The sequence below is a fragment of the Musca vetustissima genome, unplaced genomic scaffold, assembly GCF_032173495.1.
Source record: "Musca vetustissima isolate MV318-11 ecotype Yass unplaced genomic scaffold, APGP_CSIRO_Mvet_v1 utg21637, whole genome shotgun sequence".
Lineage (NCBI taxonomy): Eukaryota > Metazoa > Arthropoda > Insecta > Diptera > Muscidae > Musca > Musca vetustissima.
In genome coordinates, this window is record NW_026885325.1 from 535,433 (window position 1) to 549,410 (window position 13,978).

Consider the following 13,978-nt stretch of genomic DNA (forward strand, 5'->3'; position numbering starts at 1 on the left):
CCTTGGATGGTCTCTAGAAAATATTCTTTAAAAATCCACGCCACAGGTGGAAAAAATGGATAAAAAATCCACCCTTGTATGGAAAAAATATTCTTTAAAAATCCACGCCTCAGGTGGATGGATGGTCTCTAGAAAATATTCTTTAAAAATCCACGCCACAGGTGGATGGATGGTCCCTAGAAAATATTCTTTAAAAATCCACGCCTCAGGTGGATGGATGGTCTCTAGAAAATATTCTTTAAAAATCCACGCCTTGGATGGTCTCTAGAAAATATTCTTTAAAAATCCACGCCACAGGTGAAAAAATATTCTTTAAAAAATCCACGCCTTGTATAGAAAATATTCTTTAAAAAATCCACGCCTTGTATGGATGGTCTCTAAAAATATTCTTTAAAAAATCCACGCCACAGGTGGATGGATGGTCCCTAGAAAATATTCTTTAAAAATCCACGCCTCAGGTGGATGGATGGTCTCTAGAAAATATTCTTTAAAAATCCACGCCTCAGGTGGATGGATGGTCTCTAGAAAATATTCTTTAAAAAATTCACGCCTTGTATGGGGACCCTTGAAAAAATATTCTTTAAAAAATTCACGCCTTGTGGTAGTCTCTAGAAAATATTCTTTAAAAAATCCACGCCTTGTATGGGGACCCTTGAAAAAATATTCTTTAAAAAATCCACGCCTTGTATGGATGGACCCTTAAAAAAATATTCTTTAAAAAGGCCACGCCTTGTGTGGATGGATCCCTGAAAAAATATTCTTTAAAAAATCCACGCCTTGTATGGATGGACCCTTGAAAAAATATTCTTTAAAATTCCACGCCTTGTATGGATGGACCCTTGAAAAAATATTCTTTAAAATTCCACGCCTTGTATGGATGGACCCTTGAAAAAATATTCTTTAAAATTCCACGCCTCTGGCGGATGGATGGATTGAAAAAATATTCTTTAAAATTCCACGCCTATGGCGGATGGATGGATTGAAAAAAATATTCTTTAAAAATCTACGCCTGAGGTAGATCCGTGAAAAAAATATATTTAAAAATTTTTGGATAATTGCTTTACTTCAATTTTAAGACAATTTGTATATTCTCCACTTACCTCAAATTGAAATCTGAAAGAGATGAAAGAAAAATAATTATTTTAATGCCACAATTTTTTAAAAATATTTTACAATTGTATTTTTTAATTGCCTCATTTTATATTTAAATTTATTTAAAAAAAAAATTATAAAATTAATTAATACCCTTTAATGGCATTTATTACCGACCATTTCTTCGCCTATAAATTAGCCATTGGATTATTTATAATTCTTTTATTTATTTATAAATCTATTGGAGATTAACTGCAAATAAAATGAACAAATTGAATTATTCTATTTGAAATTCGATTGGGAAATTGAATAGCAATTAATGCTAATTATTTCCAGCGATTACAAAATTGTTTGTGTGTGTGAGTTTCACACACATATGTATATATATATATACATTAACTTCTAGTCATTGTTGAATATTTAATTTTCAATCGAATTCACAAATTATTGCCACCATTAACAAAACAAGTGACCACCATAACAGTGGCCACAAATCAACTGGTAGTTTCCTGGGATAATTCCAATCTACAAATTAATAAGGATTAACTCAATTCGAAACGAACAAATTATCATCGAAAATGTTAATAAATTTACAAATATTGAAACATTTCAAATGATGTTGTTGTTGCTGTTTTAGCATTGCAGAAAGTGGCTTTTGATTTGGCAAATAAACTCATGTTTATCGTAAACCATGTTTGTGACAATTATTGTAGAGGTGTCCTTTTGTTGTGAACTCTCACTCCCGTTTCCTCTCGACCATGTCTATTGTTGCCGAAACAAGTAATAGAATTTAAGTCATTTTAATCCAAACATACATACCGAACCGTAAAACCGATTATGATAAAATATTTACATAACATTTCCATACGAATATGAACACATACACACACAAACAGACTGACAGACAAACATGCTTTTCAACATGGCCGCATTCTAAATATGCGTTCGAGAGCATAGCATAACATAACATATTCAATGGGTTAGAATTTAGTTATGCACAGAATGCTATGCCTTTGCATGCATACCTAATGGAGGTGGTGGTGAACCTTTGGCATACACTCGAAAAAAGTGGATAATAACTTTAGAAAAAATAAAACAAAAAAATATTCTTTAAAAAATCCACGCCTTGTGGGGATAATGGAAAAAAATATTCTTTAAACCAATGAGCGGATCAGTATAGTCGGACGGGGCCGACCATATGATACCCTACACAAATTTCACGAAAATCGAACTTCCTGTTCATCTAAACTCTGAGCTGGTTAAATATTTCGCGATATTTACACCCTCTTACAAAAGTTTTCGGTCCAGTTCATCCCAAAATTATTATCTGATCATCACCGAAAATTATAGGCATTGTCCTTGACCATACCTGGATCCTCATGAAAAATTTCAAAATATATTACCGCCCTCTAGTGTGGTAATGTGTACCTAAATAATATCTAAATACGTAAGCACCTGTAAATATTTAAGTGTAACTCCCACATCCGTGTAAGGTCAACCACTCCTCTTGGATATACTATCAAGTTATCGGATCTATATCCTTCAGAAGTAAATATATAAGCCACAGAATTCAAATTTTGTAATTTTTCACACAAAAGTCAGAGTCCAATTGACCCTCTAAATAAAGACCGATCTTTATCAAAGCTGACATGCTTATTCTTTGGCCCAATCCCCTTCTCCATGTAAAATTTCGCGATATTCGGACCATAATTGCAGCCTCTGGAGTGACCAGAAAATCATACAAAAATTATGTAGTATTTGGTCCATTTCATCCCCTAAATATTAACCGATCTTTACCAAAAACAATAGGGGTCTTCATTGGCCAGAACTCATCCTACATGCAAATTTTTGCGAAGATTGGTCCATAACTGTGGCCTGTATCGTGTTTACAAATTATAATGGACAGACGGACGGACGGACACAAATGCCTAGATCGACTCAGCTAGTCGAGATATGACGATCGGTATACTTAAAGGTGGGTCTAGGAAAATGGGTCTTGTGGGGATACTGGAAAAAATATTCTTTAAAAAATCCACACATTGTGGGGATGATTAAAAAAAATATTCTTTAAAAAATCCACGAAAAAATATTCTTTAAAAAATCCACACCTTTTATGGTCCTTGAAAAAATATTCTTAAAAAAATCCACGCCCTTTATGGTCCCTGAAAAAATATTCTTAAAAAAATCCACGCCTTTTATGGTCCCTGAAAAAATATTTTTAAAAAATCCACGCCTTTTATGGCCCTTGAAAAAATATTTTATGGTCCCTGACAAAATATTCTTTAAATAATCCACGCCTTGTATGGTTGGACCTCTGAAAAAATATTCTTTAAAAAATCCACGCCTTGTATGGTTGGACCTCTGAAAAAATATTCTTTAAAAAATCCACGCCTTGTATGATCCCTGAAAAAATATTCTTTAAAAAATCCACGCCTTTTATGATCCCTGAAAAAATATTCTTTAAAAAATCCACGTCTTGTGTGGGTGATTGAAAAAATGATTCCTTAAAAAATCCACGCCTTGTGTGGATGATTGAAAAATATATTCTTTAAAAAATCTACCTGTAAACAATTTTGAAGTCAAAATTTCTTTCAAAACTTTTTAGTTTTCAACCATGTTTGTTTTCCGTTTTTCACCCTTATTCCAAATAGTATTTGGCCAACATTTTGGAAATTTCTTTGGTTGACCCAGCAAACATTTACATTAACATTCATTCATTAAATGGAGCGAAAGGAGCAGACTAAAAAAATATGAACGAGTTTAAATCCTAAAAGGAATACCAAAAGTTCACTCAAGTATTTAACCAATATCTATTTAGTTTTTTTTCTCATGGACCATTCCATATCTAGTCCAGCAGCAATCAAGCCAGCTCCCGCATACAATTTACAGAGATTGCATCGAGATGCAAAGTAAATTCCAATTCAAATGTTTTTATCCCTCCAACAACTCTATATGCAGACATATGATGTTTCTATCTGTATTTACATAGATATGTAAAAATCCTTGAACGATTCGAATGGTAGGTATGTGTGTGTGTTTTTTCTAACATCTGGTAGTTAGTACTCCTTTATTGTTTATTCAACAAAGTGAAAAAGCTCTTCAAATGTTGAATAGATTGAAAAAATACCAGAATTAGCATAAGGGCAAAGAAGAAGAAAAAAAAAACGAATAGTAATTGCTTAACTAATTGTTGATGATTAGAATCCCAGGTACTACATGGGAATATGCAAAGAAGCTCAGGATGGATAATCATTATTATCTCTTCTATTCCTTCATGGAAGAGATTTACAATTAAATTGTTTTTTTTTAGAAAATTAAAAATATAGAACAAAGGAGAACTAAGATATACATAATATAGCTAATCTATATATCATCTTAGATAGAAAAATGAGCTGATGCAGGAATATACTACCCTTCAATATTTCTATAGATAGAAAATCTATTCGGGATTTTTTGCCTTACAAAAAAAAAAATACTTCTCCTTCGAGCCGGATTTGAACCAGCGACCTATGGATGCCTGCATAGAAGTATGTCTATATTCGCCGCAACGAATACGAACCCATTTTTGTGGATGTTTGAATGCAAACCGAACTACAGTCCACCGCTCTACCAACTGAGCTATCGAAGGCACATGCGAGACAGTGCTCGGCAATTGAGCAAAAAAGCAATTGTGGCTATTTTTAAATTTATTTTTAATGGACCAAATATGGAGGAATTCCAGCGGCGCGCCTTAGTCGAGTATTATTGTGTGTGATGATTCAATTAAATTAATTATGACAGTCGTATTGTTTGAAAGCAATGGAGAATGTGTGTACAGTGAGACCTCTTATGGTGCAGCTAGCAACTGTGAGATGTGAGTCATTACAACAACAAGTCACATTTGCTGGAAATCACTGATGTTCACTATGTTTTGGGTAGATTTAATATCTTGTTAAATACTTCATAATTAGGAACAGATAAATTATAACATTTTAGAGACACTGGTATACGGCGTCTACCCTAAAAAGTAGACTAATACCAAAATAATAAATTAACCAATTTGGTTAAAAACGTATCCAAAATCGACCGTCATATTGGAACCAAAATCGGACAAGACTAAATATACATTGAGTGAGTGACACATCATCGCCCAGACGAAACGCCTGAAGCCAGAAATTTTGAAATATTGAGTGCGAGTTGTTGTTGGTATGTAGACGTGATATAAGGCTTGGTTTTTAGAAATTCGAACTAGAAGGGTACGAAAAGTACCCTTTGTATTAAGCGAACGGGAAGAGCTAGAATTCTGAAATATGGAAAGATGTACAAAAGGGTTTTTGAAAATTCGTGAAAAGGGTTTTTGAAAATTGATGTATTGAAATTGTTTTAGAAATTCATACTTAGTACAAAATGGAACTAAATTTGTTACTATTGGAGTACATGATTGAGATAGCTTCAATGTGTAAATTTGTATGTACAAAAAGTATTAAATAGTACTAAATTTGGTGGAGTCTTCAAATTGAACATTAAAATGACTGTTGGAGTGTAGGATAGAGGTAGTTTAGGAAATTCGTACTTATTGGTACGAAAAGTAATAAATGGTACTAAATTTAGTACGATTTGGATTTTGCTTGATCGGATAGAGCTGAAATTTGAAATTAAGATTACTGTTGAAGATTGAGCTATAGAGACATCACGGCACTAGATTTGCTACAATTTGGACTTGGATGTACGTAGAAATCTGGAAATCTGAAATTTGGAATAATGGTTGTTGTTGGAGTGTAGATGTCTGATGTCCTGAAATTTCGAATTGCGATTACTGTTGGAGTATAGAATTGAGGATGTTTTGGAAAATCGTACTTACGTTTACGAAAAGTAATAAATGGTACTAAATTTGGATGTTGGTGAATGGATAGGGCTATAGTCCTTAAATGGGGATTTAACATTATTATTGGAGCGCATGACTGAGGTAGTTTTAGAAATTAGTATTTATGGTTACGCAAAGTACTATATTTAGTACAATTTGGACTGGCATCCTGAAAGTTGCTACTGAGTATAGAATGGTACCAAATCTGGTACAATTTGGATTTGAGTGGACAGATAGAGCTGAAATTCTTAAATTTGGACTTGCGATTACTATTTGAAAGCACGATTGAGGTAGTATGGGCAATTCATACTCATGAGTACGAAAAGTACTAAATCGTAATTAGCTTGATATTAGATGTAGGAATAGGGGTGGAATTCGGAATTACAGTACAACAAATTATACAGGAGCATTTATTTGTTTTGTATTCCCTTTCCGCATACGAAGTAGCAGGCATATCGCTTGTAATATATATTCGGAATTGTAGGTTTTTGAGCATCGAATCGGTCGTAATTTGATATATTAGGACACCGAATTGGCTATAATAATAACCCATTGCGTGTCAAATCTTCCTACCGCCAATTATCAATATTGGTCCATGATTCTGGGTAGGACTTATATAAATTTACCTCCAATTTTCGGTAATATGAGGATTTCAGATATGTTTTTCAATCGAATTTGCCGTAAGGATTTTTGATTCTCATTACCAATATAAGACAGTCGGGAGACCAACAAAAATTATAACTATCGGTCAACCTTTTTCTATAATTCCCAATGAAAGGCTCATTTCGAGATATTTTGTTGATCGTAGACATATAATCCCCCAGACCATGAGCTCCATTTCGTATCACAGTATTATTAAAAGTAAGGTTGTGGTATTTTTAATTAACATAGGTGTTGATTTGTATCACATCTTCACAGAAAAAACATTAATTAATTTTCATAATTTCATTCATTGTTTATTTTTTCCATCATAAAAATTCTTATAATCACAAGAAAGCCACTATTTTTTCGAAAAAAAAAATATTTTTACTTTGCTCTACTTCACCATAATTTGCGCTCACTTTCTCTCTCTCTCTCTCTTTCGAAAAAACAAATCGTGGTTGTTAGTTTTGCAATCGTTTGTTTGTCTATAGTTTTTCTTTACGACCGCGGTCTCTCCACTCACTTGATTCCATTGTTTCTTTATTTCACACACTGTTATAGACCTTTGCAGTGGTGTTATAAAATTCCAATATGGATTTTCCAAATTATTTCGATATAAATGACAAATACATTACAAAAGAAAATAGGATTTTATTGGTACTTGTGGGTTTTAATCACACATATAGACCTTGATTTTTTATGCAAAATGTTAAGAACTATCAGAGCAATATATTTATCAACGGTTTCATTGTTCGAATAGGTGTGGACTTTTTAAAAATATTTTCCAAGGCTTGTCACAATTACCGTAGGGAATTTTTTAAGAAACTTTTTTCATAAAAATTAGCACAATTAGAGATTTTGATTTGTCTATTCTATTCAAAATGTTAATTTTTTTGTCTGTTATTCTTATATGAATACAGACACCCAGGATCTCTGTCTGCAAAAATCGTTAAGTTTATATGAGTTATAGATGGCTAGTTGCCTGCATAAACGCCTGCACCAGTACCTTCTTCTTTTTCGACCCGTCTTTTTTAAATATCGACAGATCGGTAATAGGTAAGGAGTCACTAGCCCAGGATTCCCTACTAAGAAACTATACTCTGATGTCGTTGAAGTCGTTATGAGAGGGAGTATAATCTCTGTAAAGTATACTAGCGTCGCCAAAATTCAGCGAGTTCCAGACATTTGTTTCACATCTATCAGTCAGGAATTTCACTAGAGAATACAGTGGTTGGAGATTCAAGATTGCATTCAAGGCTGCTTGTGGTGTGCTTCTCCGGTTGTCAGGATTGACGCCGATCGCTGTACGCTATACTCATTTTAGCCACCAGTATTTTCTTGTTGAACCCTTACCACCATACAAGGCAACCATATGTAAAAATGGGGAGTACAACCGTCAAATACTGTCTGTGTATGATCTCTGGTTTTAGTCCTCAACTCTTACCTATAGAGTTTTTACAGGAGTAGAGTGGTATTCGCCCTTTCTTAGTGAGTTCCTCAACATTCCTTTTCCACGTTAGTTTAAGGTCGAGGAACTCTCTCCAATGGATGAATTGATAATTCCAGCATTTCCAGCATTCTAGCAATCCAATCCTTTAGGAGGGAGGTGATACCCTATCGAGAGCAGAATGAATAGCTCCGCTTCACATTGTTGAAGGTTCCTTCAATGTCGAGGAACGCAGCTAATATATAACCGGAGGTCTCCATATTCTTCTCGATACGTCCAACCACTTCATGTAAAGCAGTATCCACTGATTTGCCTTTGATAGACATGCTGGGATTTGCTAATTTTATTGGGGTTGATAGTCTTCCAAATTCTATGTCTAACTGCTTCTTGTCCCCAACTGTAACAACCTTTTACTCATCCTTTATGAAATTGCTTTACACGTTTTCGACCATTTCTACCATTCGCCCTTTAGCCTTCTAAGTTCAAATTAACCCCAATATGCTGTCATTTAAAAATTTGTCCCAAAATGTTTATCATTCACGCCTGAAGATATTTTAAAATAACAACAGCAAAGAAAAAAGTTATGAAAATTTTCTAGCTAATGATTTGTTAACATTAAGATATCATTTATCCTTAAACCCCTTCCCCAGCCAATAGCAATTTCTCCACTAGTTTTCCCCTAGACTACAAATATTTGTGTTTCTAAAACCATTAATTGGCGATAAAGTTTTTCAAAAATTTTCGTAACAAAGTTTCCTCTTTGCAACCCAAATATACAACAACACGGCACGAGCGACTAAAACTTTGCTGCTCTTTTCCGTTTTCCATTTGTGTCCACCCAAAAATCCAAAGCTAAGCTAATTGTTAAGGTATTGCTGCTTTGGCGGATTTTTGTACCTTAAAACAAACGGCAACAACAACGAGGGTCACAACAACACCAACCAACTTTATTAATTAAATTGTGAAATCATTAGTTTTTCAAAGAAAAAAATCTTTTAAACACTAAACGAAAGAAGCTTAATTAAGTCCCGGACATTTTCAAATCCTTCCACCACCACCCCAAGCAATCGGGACCAGAAGTAAATGGTGGATGGAGCAGAGCAAGACTTTAAGTTTTGGTAGTGGCGGTTTTTAGTAGCGTTTTATAAAATATCATTTTCTTGGTATTGATTTTAAATGTGTTAACCTTTTTTGGGGTTGTAGACTTGAAACCATTGTCTGGAAGGGTTGTGGGAAAAAAGTTTGGCCAGAAAACTTCGAAAGGGCTACATGAAGGAAATTGGGGAAAACTTTTGGTTAACCTTTTCATAATACGACATTTAGTCTCATTAAATGTTTGTGCTTTTAATATTGGTATGCTGTGTAGTTCATATCTTAAATTAAATTAGTGTTCGACATTAATGAAGTCCCCCATTGTTAAGGAATTCAATGAGATTTTATGTTTGGAGAAAAATAGCCGCAAGATAGGTTCAGTGTACTAATTTTTAAAATTTGATTATGTTAATTAATGAAAATAATTTTAAGTTGATGTAATTCTCGGTTGCTTACAAAAATGTAACACCATAATTCAATAAAATTTTTCTTCCACAATTAAAAAAAATATATAATTAACAGCATCTTCTGACGACATAAATCGTTGACCCAGCAGTTTTTTCTTGATTTGCGGGAGTAAAATTAAGTCATTGGGCGTTCGACGGCTGAATTATTAACTCCACTTTGCTGTCGGTCAAAGAAGCTTTGGTTTCAGGCGATATGCGAGAGTTCGGATTGCAAAGGTACACAAAGACTCGCCTTCTCTTGTTCGTTGTTCGATTTTTTTCCGAAGACTTCAGGCAAACCACTAAAAGGTCACTAAAAGCACTTGACCAAGTTCGCCCAAAAGCAGGCAGTTATTTACTTCGAAGTGGATTTTAAAGGATGACATGGTCTTTGGGCGTGGATTTCATAGGACGTCATGGTCTTTATTTTTAAAGAAGATTTTTCAAAGGACGATTTTTCAAAATCCACGCCTAAAGACCAAAGGCGTGGATTTTTAAAGAAGATGGATTATTAAAGAAGATTTTTCAAAGGACGACATGCTTTAGGCGTGGATTTTTAAAGATTTTTCAAAGGTCCTCATGGCCCTTAGGCGTGTATTTTTAAAGAAGTTTTTTCAAAGGACCTCATGATCATTAGGCATGGATTTTTAAAAAAAATATTTTCCAAAAGACGTCATAATCTTTAGGCGTGGATTTTAAAGGAATATTTTTCAAAGGACCTCATAATCATTAGGCATGGATTTTTAAAAAAAATATTTTCCAAAAGACGTCATAATCTTTAGGCGTGGATTTTAAAGGAATATTTTTCAAAGGACCTCATAATCATTTTTTTTAAAAAATATTTTCCAAAAGTCCTCATGGTTTTTTTAAGAAGAATTTTTAAAGAAGACTTTTCAAAGGACGACATGGTCTTTAGGCGTGGGTTTTTTTTTCATAAGACCTCTCTAGGCGTGAGTTTTTAAAGAAGTTTTTTCAAAGGACCTCATGATCTTTAGGCGTGGATTTTTAAAGAAGTTTTTTCAAAGGACCTCATGATCTTTAGGCGTGAATTTTTAAAGAAGTTTTTTCAAAGGACCTCATGATCTTTGGGCGTGGATTTTTAAAGAAGTTTTTTCAAAGGACCTCATGATCTTTAGGCGTGGATTTTTAAAGAAGTTTTTTCAAAGGACCTCATGATCTTTAGACGTGGATTTTTAAAGAAGTTTTTTCAAAGGACCTCATGATCTTTAGGCGTGGATTTTTAAAGAAGTTTTTTCAAAGGACCTCATGATCTTTAGGCGAGGATTTTTAAAGAAGTTTTTTCAAAGGACCTCATGATCTTTAGGCGTGGATTTTTAAAGAAGTTTTTTTCAAAGGACCTCATGATCTTTAGGCGTGGATTTTTAAAGAAGTTTTTTCAAAGGACCTCATGATCTTTAGGAGTGGATTTTTAAAGAAGTTTTTTCAAAGGACCTCATGATCTTTAGGCGTGGATTTTTAAAGAAGTTTTTTCAAAGGACCTCATGATCTTTAGGCGTGGATTTTTAAAGAAGTTTTTTCAAAGGACCTCATGATCTTTAGGCGTGGATTTTTAAAGAAGTTTTTTCAAAGGACCTCATAATCATTAGGCATGGATTTTTAAAAAAAATATTTTCCAAAAGACGTCATAATCTTTAGGCGTGGATTTTAAAGGAATATTTTTCAAAGGACGGTATGGTTTTTAGGCGTAGGTTTTTAAAGAAGATTTTTCAAAGGACGTCGGTTTTTAAAGAAGATTTTTCAAAGGACGTCGGTTTTTAAAAAAGATTTTTCAAAGGACCTCATTATTTTTAGGCATGAATTTTTAAAAAATATTTTCCAAATGACCTCATGGTCTTTAGGTGTGGATTTTTAAAGAAGATTTTTCAAAGAACGACATGATATTTAGGCGTGGGTTTTTAAAGTAGATTTTTCAAAGGACCTCATTATTTTTAGGCATGAATTTTTAAAAAATATTTTCCAAAAGTCCTCATGGTTTTTTTAAGAAGAATTTTTAAAGAAGACTTTTCAAAGGACGACATGGTCTTTAGGCGTGGGTTTTTTTTTCATAAGACCTCTCTAGGCGTGAGTTTTTAAAGAAGTTTTTTCAAAGGACCTCATGATCTTTAGGCGTGGATTTTTAAAGAAGTTTTTTCAAAGGACCTCATGATCTTTAGGCGTGAATTTTTAAAGAAGTTTTTTCAAAGGACCTCATGATCTTTAGGCGTGGATTTTTAAAGAAGTTTTTTCAAAGGACCTCATGATCTTTAGGCGTGGATTTTTAAAGAAGTTTTTTCAAAGGACCTCATGATCTTTAGACGTGGATTTTTAAAGAAGTTTTTTCAAAGGACCTCATGATCTTTAGGCGTGGATTTTTAAAGAAGTTTTTTCAAAGGACCTCATGATCTTTAGGCGTGGATTTTTAAAGAAGTTTTTTCAAAGGACCTCATGATCTTTAGGCGTGGATTTTTAAAGAAGTTTTTTCAAAGGACCTCATGATCTTTAGGCGTGGATTTTTAAAGAAGTTTTTTCAAAGGACCTCATGATCTTTAGGCGTGGATTTTTAAAGAAGTTTTTTCAAAGGACCTCATGATCTTTAGGCGTGGATTTTTAAAGAAGTTTTTTCAAAGGACCTCATGATCTTTAGGCGTGGATTTTTAAAGAAGTTTTTTCAAAGGACCTCATGATCTTTAGGCGTGGATTTTTAAAGAAGTTTTTTCAAAGGACCTCATGATCTTTAGGCGTGGATTTTTAAAGAAGTTTTTTTCAAAGGACCTCATGATCTTTAGGCGTGGATTTTTAAAGAAGTTTTTTCAAAGGACCTCATGATCTTTAGGCGTGGATTTTTAAAGAAGTTTTTTCAAAGGACCTCATGATCTTTAGGCGTGGATTTTTAAAGAAGTTTTTTCAAAGGACCTCATGATCTTTAGGCGTGGATTTTTAAAGAAGTTTTTTCAAAGGACCTCATGATCTTTAGGCGTGGATTTTTAAAGAAGTTTTTTCAAAGGACCTCATGATCTTTAGGCGTGGATTTTTAAAGAAGTTTTTTCAAAGGACCTCATGATCTTTAGGCGTGGATTTTTAAAGAAGTTTTTTCAAAGGACCTCATGATCTTTAGGCGTGGATTTTTAAAGAAGTTTTTTCAAAGGACCTCATGATCTTTAGGCGTGGATTTTTAAAGAAGTTTTTTCAAAGGACCTCATGATCTTTAGGCGTGGATTTTTAAAGAAGTTTTTTCAAAGGACCTCATGATCTTTAGGCGTGGATTTTTAAAGAAGTTTTTTCAAAGGACCTCATGATCTTTAGGCGTGGATTTTTAAAGAAGTTTTTTCAAAGGACCTCATGATCTTTAGGCGTGGATTTTTAAAGAAGTTTTTTCAAAGGACCTCATGATCTTTAGGCGTGGATTTTTAAAGAAGTTTTTTCAAAGGACCTCATGATCTTTAGGCGTGGATTTTTAAAGAAGTTTTTTCAAAGGACCTCATGATCTTTAGGCGTGGATTTTTAAAGAAGTTTTTTCAAAGGACCTCATGATCTTTAGGCGTGGATTTTTAAAGAAGTTTTTTCAAAGGACCTCATGATCTTTAGGCGTGGATTTTTAAAGAAGTTTTTTCAAAGGACCTCATGATCTTTAGGCGTGGATTTTTAAAGAAGTTTTTTCAAAGGACCTCATGATCTTTAGGCGTGGATTTTTAAAGAAGTTTTTTCAAAGGACCTCATGATCTTTAGGCGTGGATTTTTAAAGAAGTTTTTTCAAAGGACCTCATGATCTTTAGGCGTGGATTTTTAAAGAAGTTTTTTCAAAGGACCTCATGATCTTTAGGCGTGGATTTTTAAAGAAGTTTTTTCAAAGGACCTCATGATCTTTAGGCGTGGATTTTTAAAGAAGTTTTTTCAAAGGACCTCATGATCTTTAGGCGTGGATTTTTAAAGAAGTTTTTTCAAAGGACCTCATGATCTTTAGGCGTGGATTTTTAAAGAAGTTTTTTCAAAGGACCTCATGATCTTTAGGCGTGGATTTTTAAAGAAGTTTTTTCAAAGGACCTCATGATCTTTAGGCGTGGATTTTTAAAGAAGTTTTTTCAAAGGACCTCATGATCTTTAGGCGTGGATTTTTAAAGAAGTTTTTTCAAAGGACCTCATGATCTTTAGGCGTGGATTTTTAAAGAAGTTTTTTCAAAGGACCTCATGATCTTTAGGCGTGGATTTTTAAAGAAGTTTTTTCAAAGGACCTCATGATCTTTAGGCGTGGATTTTTAAAGAAGTTTTTTCAAAGGACCTCATGATCTTTAGGCGTGGATTTTTAAAGAAGTTTTTTCAAAGGACCTCATGATCTTTAGGCGTGGATTTTTAAAGAAGTTTTTTCAAAGGACCTCATGATCTTTAGGCGTGGATTTTTAAAGAAGTTTTTTCAAAGGA

The 13,978-nt window shown here is 33.7% G+C and overlaps 1 protein-coding gene and 1 non-coding gene across 3 annotated transcripts in view; both read right to left on the reverse strand.

Annotated features, from left to right (window-relative positions):
- LOC133332525 (farnesol dehydrogenase-like) overlaps positions 1–13,978 on the reverse strand; it is a 428,435-nt gene that overhangs the window by 354,358 nt on the left and 60,099 nt on the right. The gene's annotated exons all lie outside the window — the stretch shown is intronic.
- On the reverse strand, positions 4,572–4,720 carry Trnay-gua (transfer RNA tyrosine (anticodon GUA)). Its single transcript has 2 exons — positions 4,684–4,720; positions 4,572–4,607 (listed from the first exon to the last, which is right to left on the reverse strand). It is a non-coding gene; the product is annotated as a tRNA-Tyr (tRNA).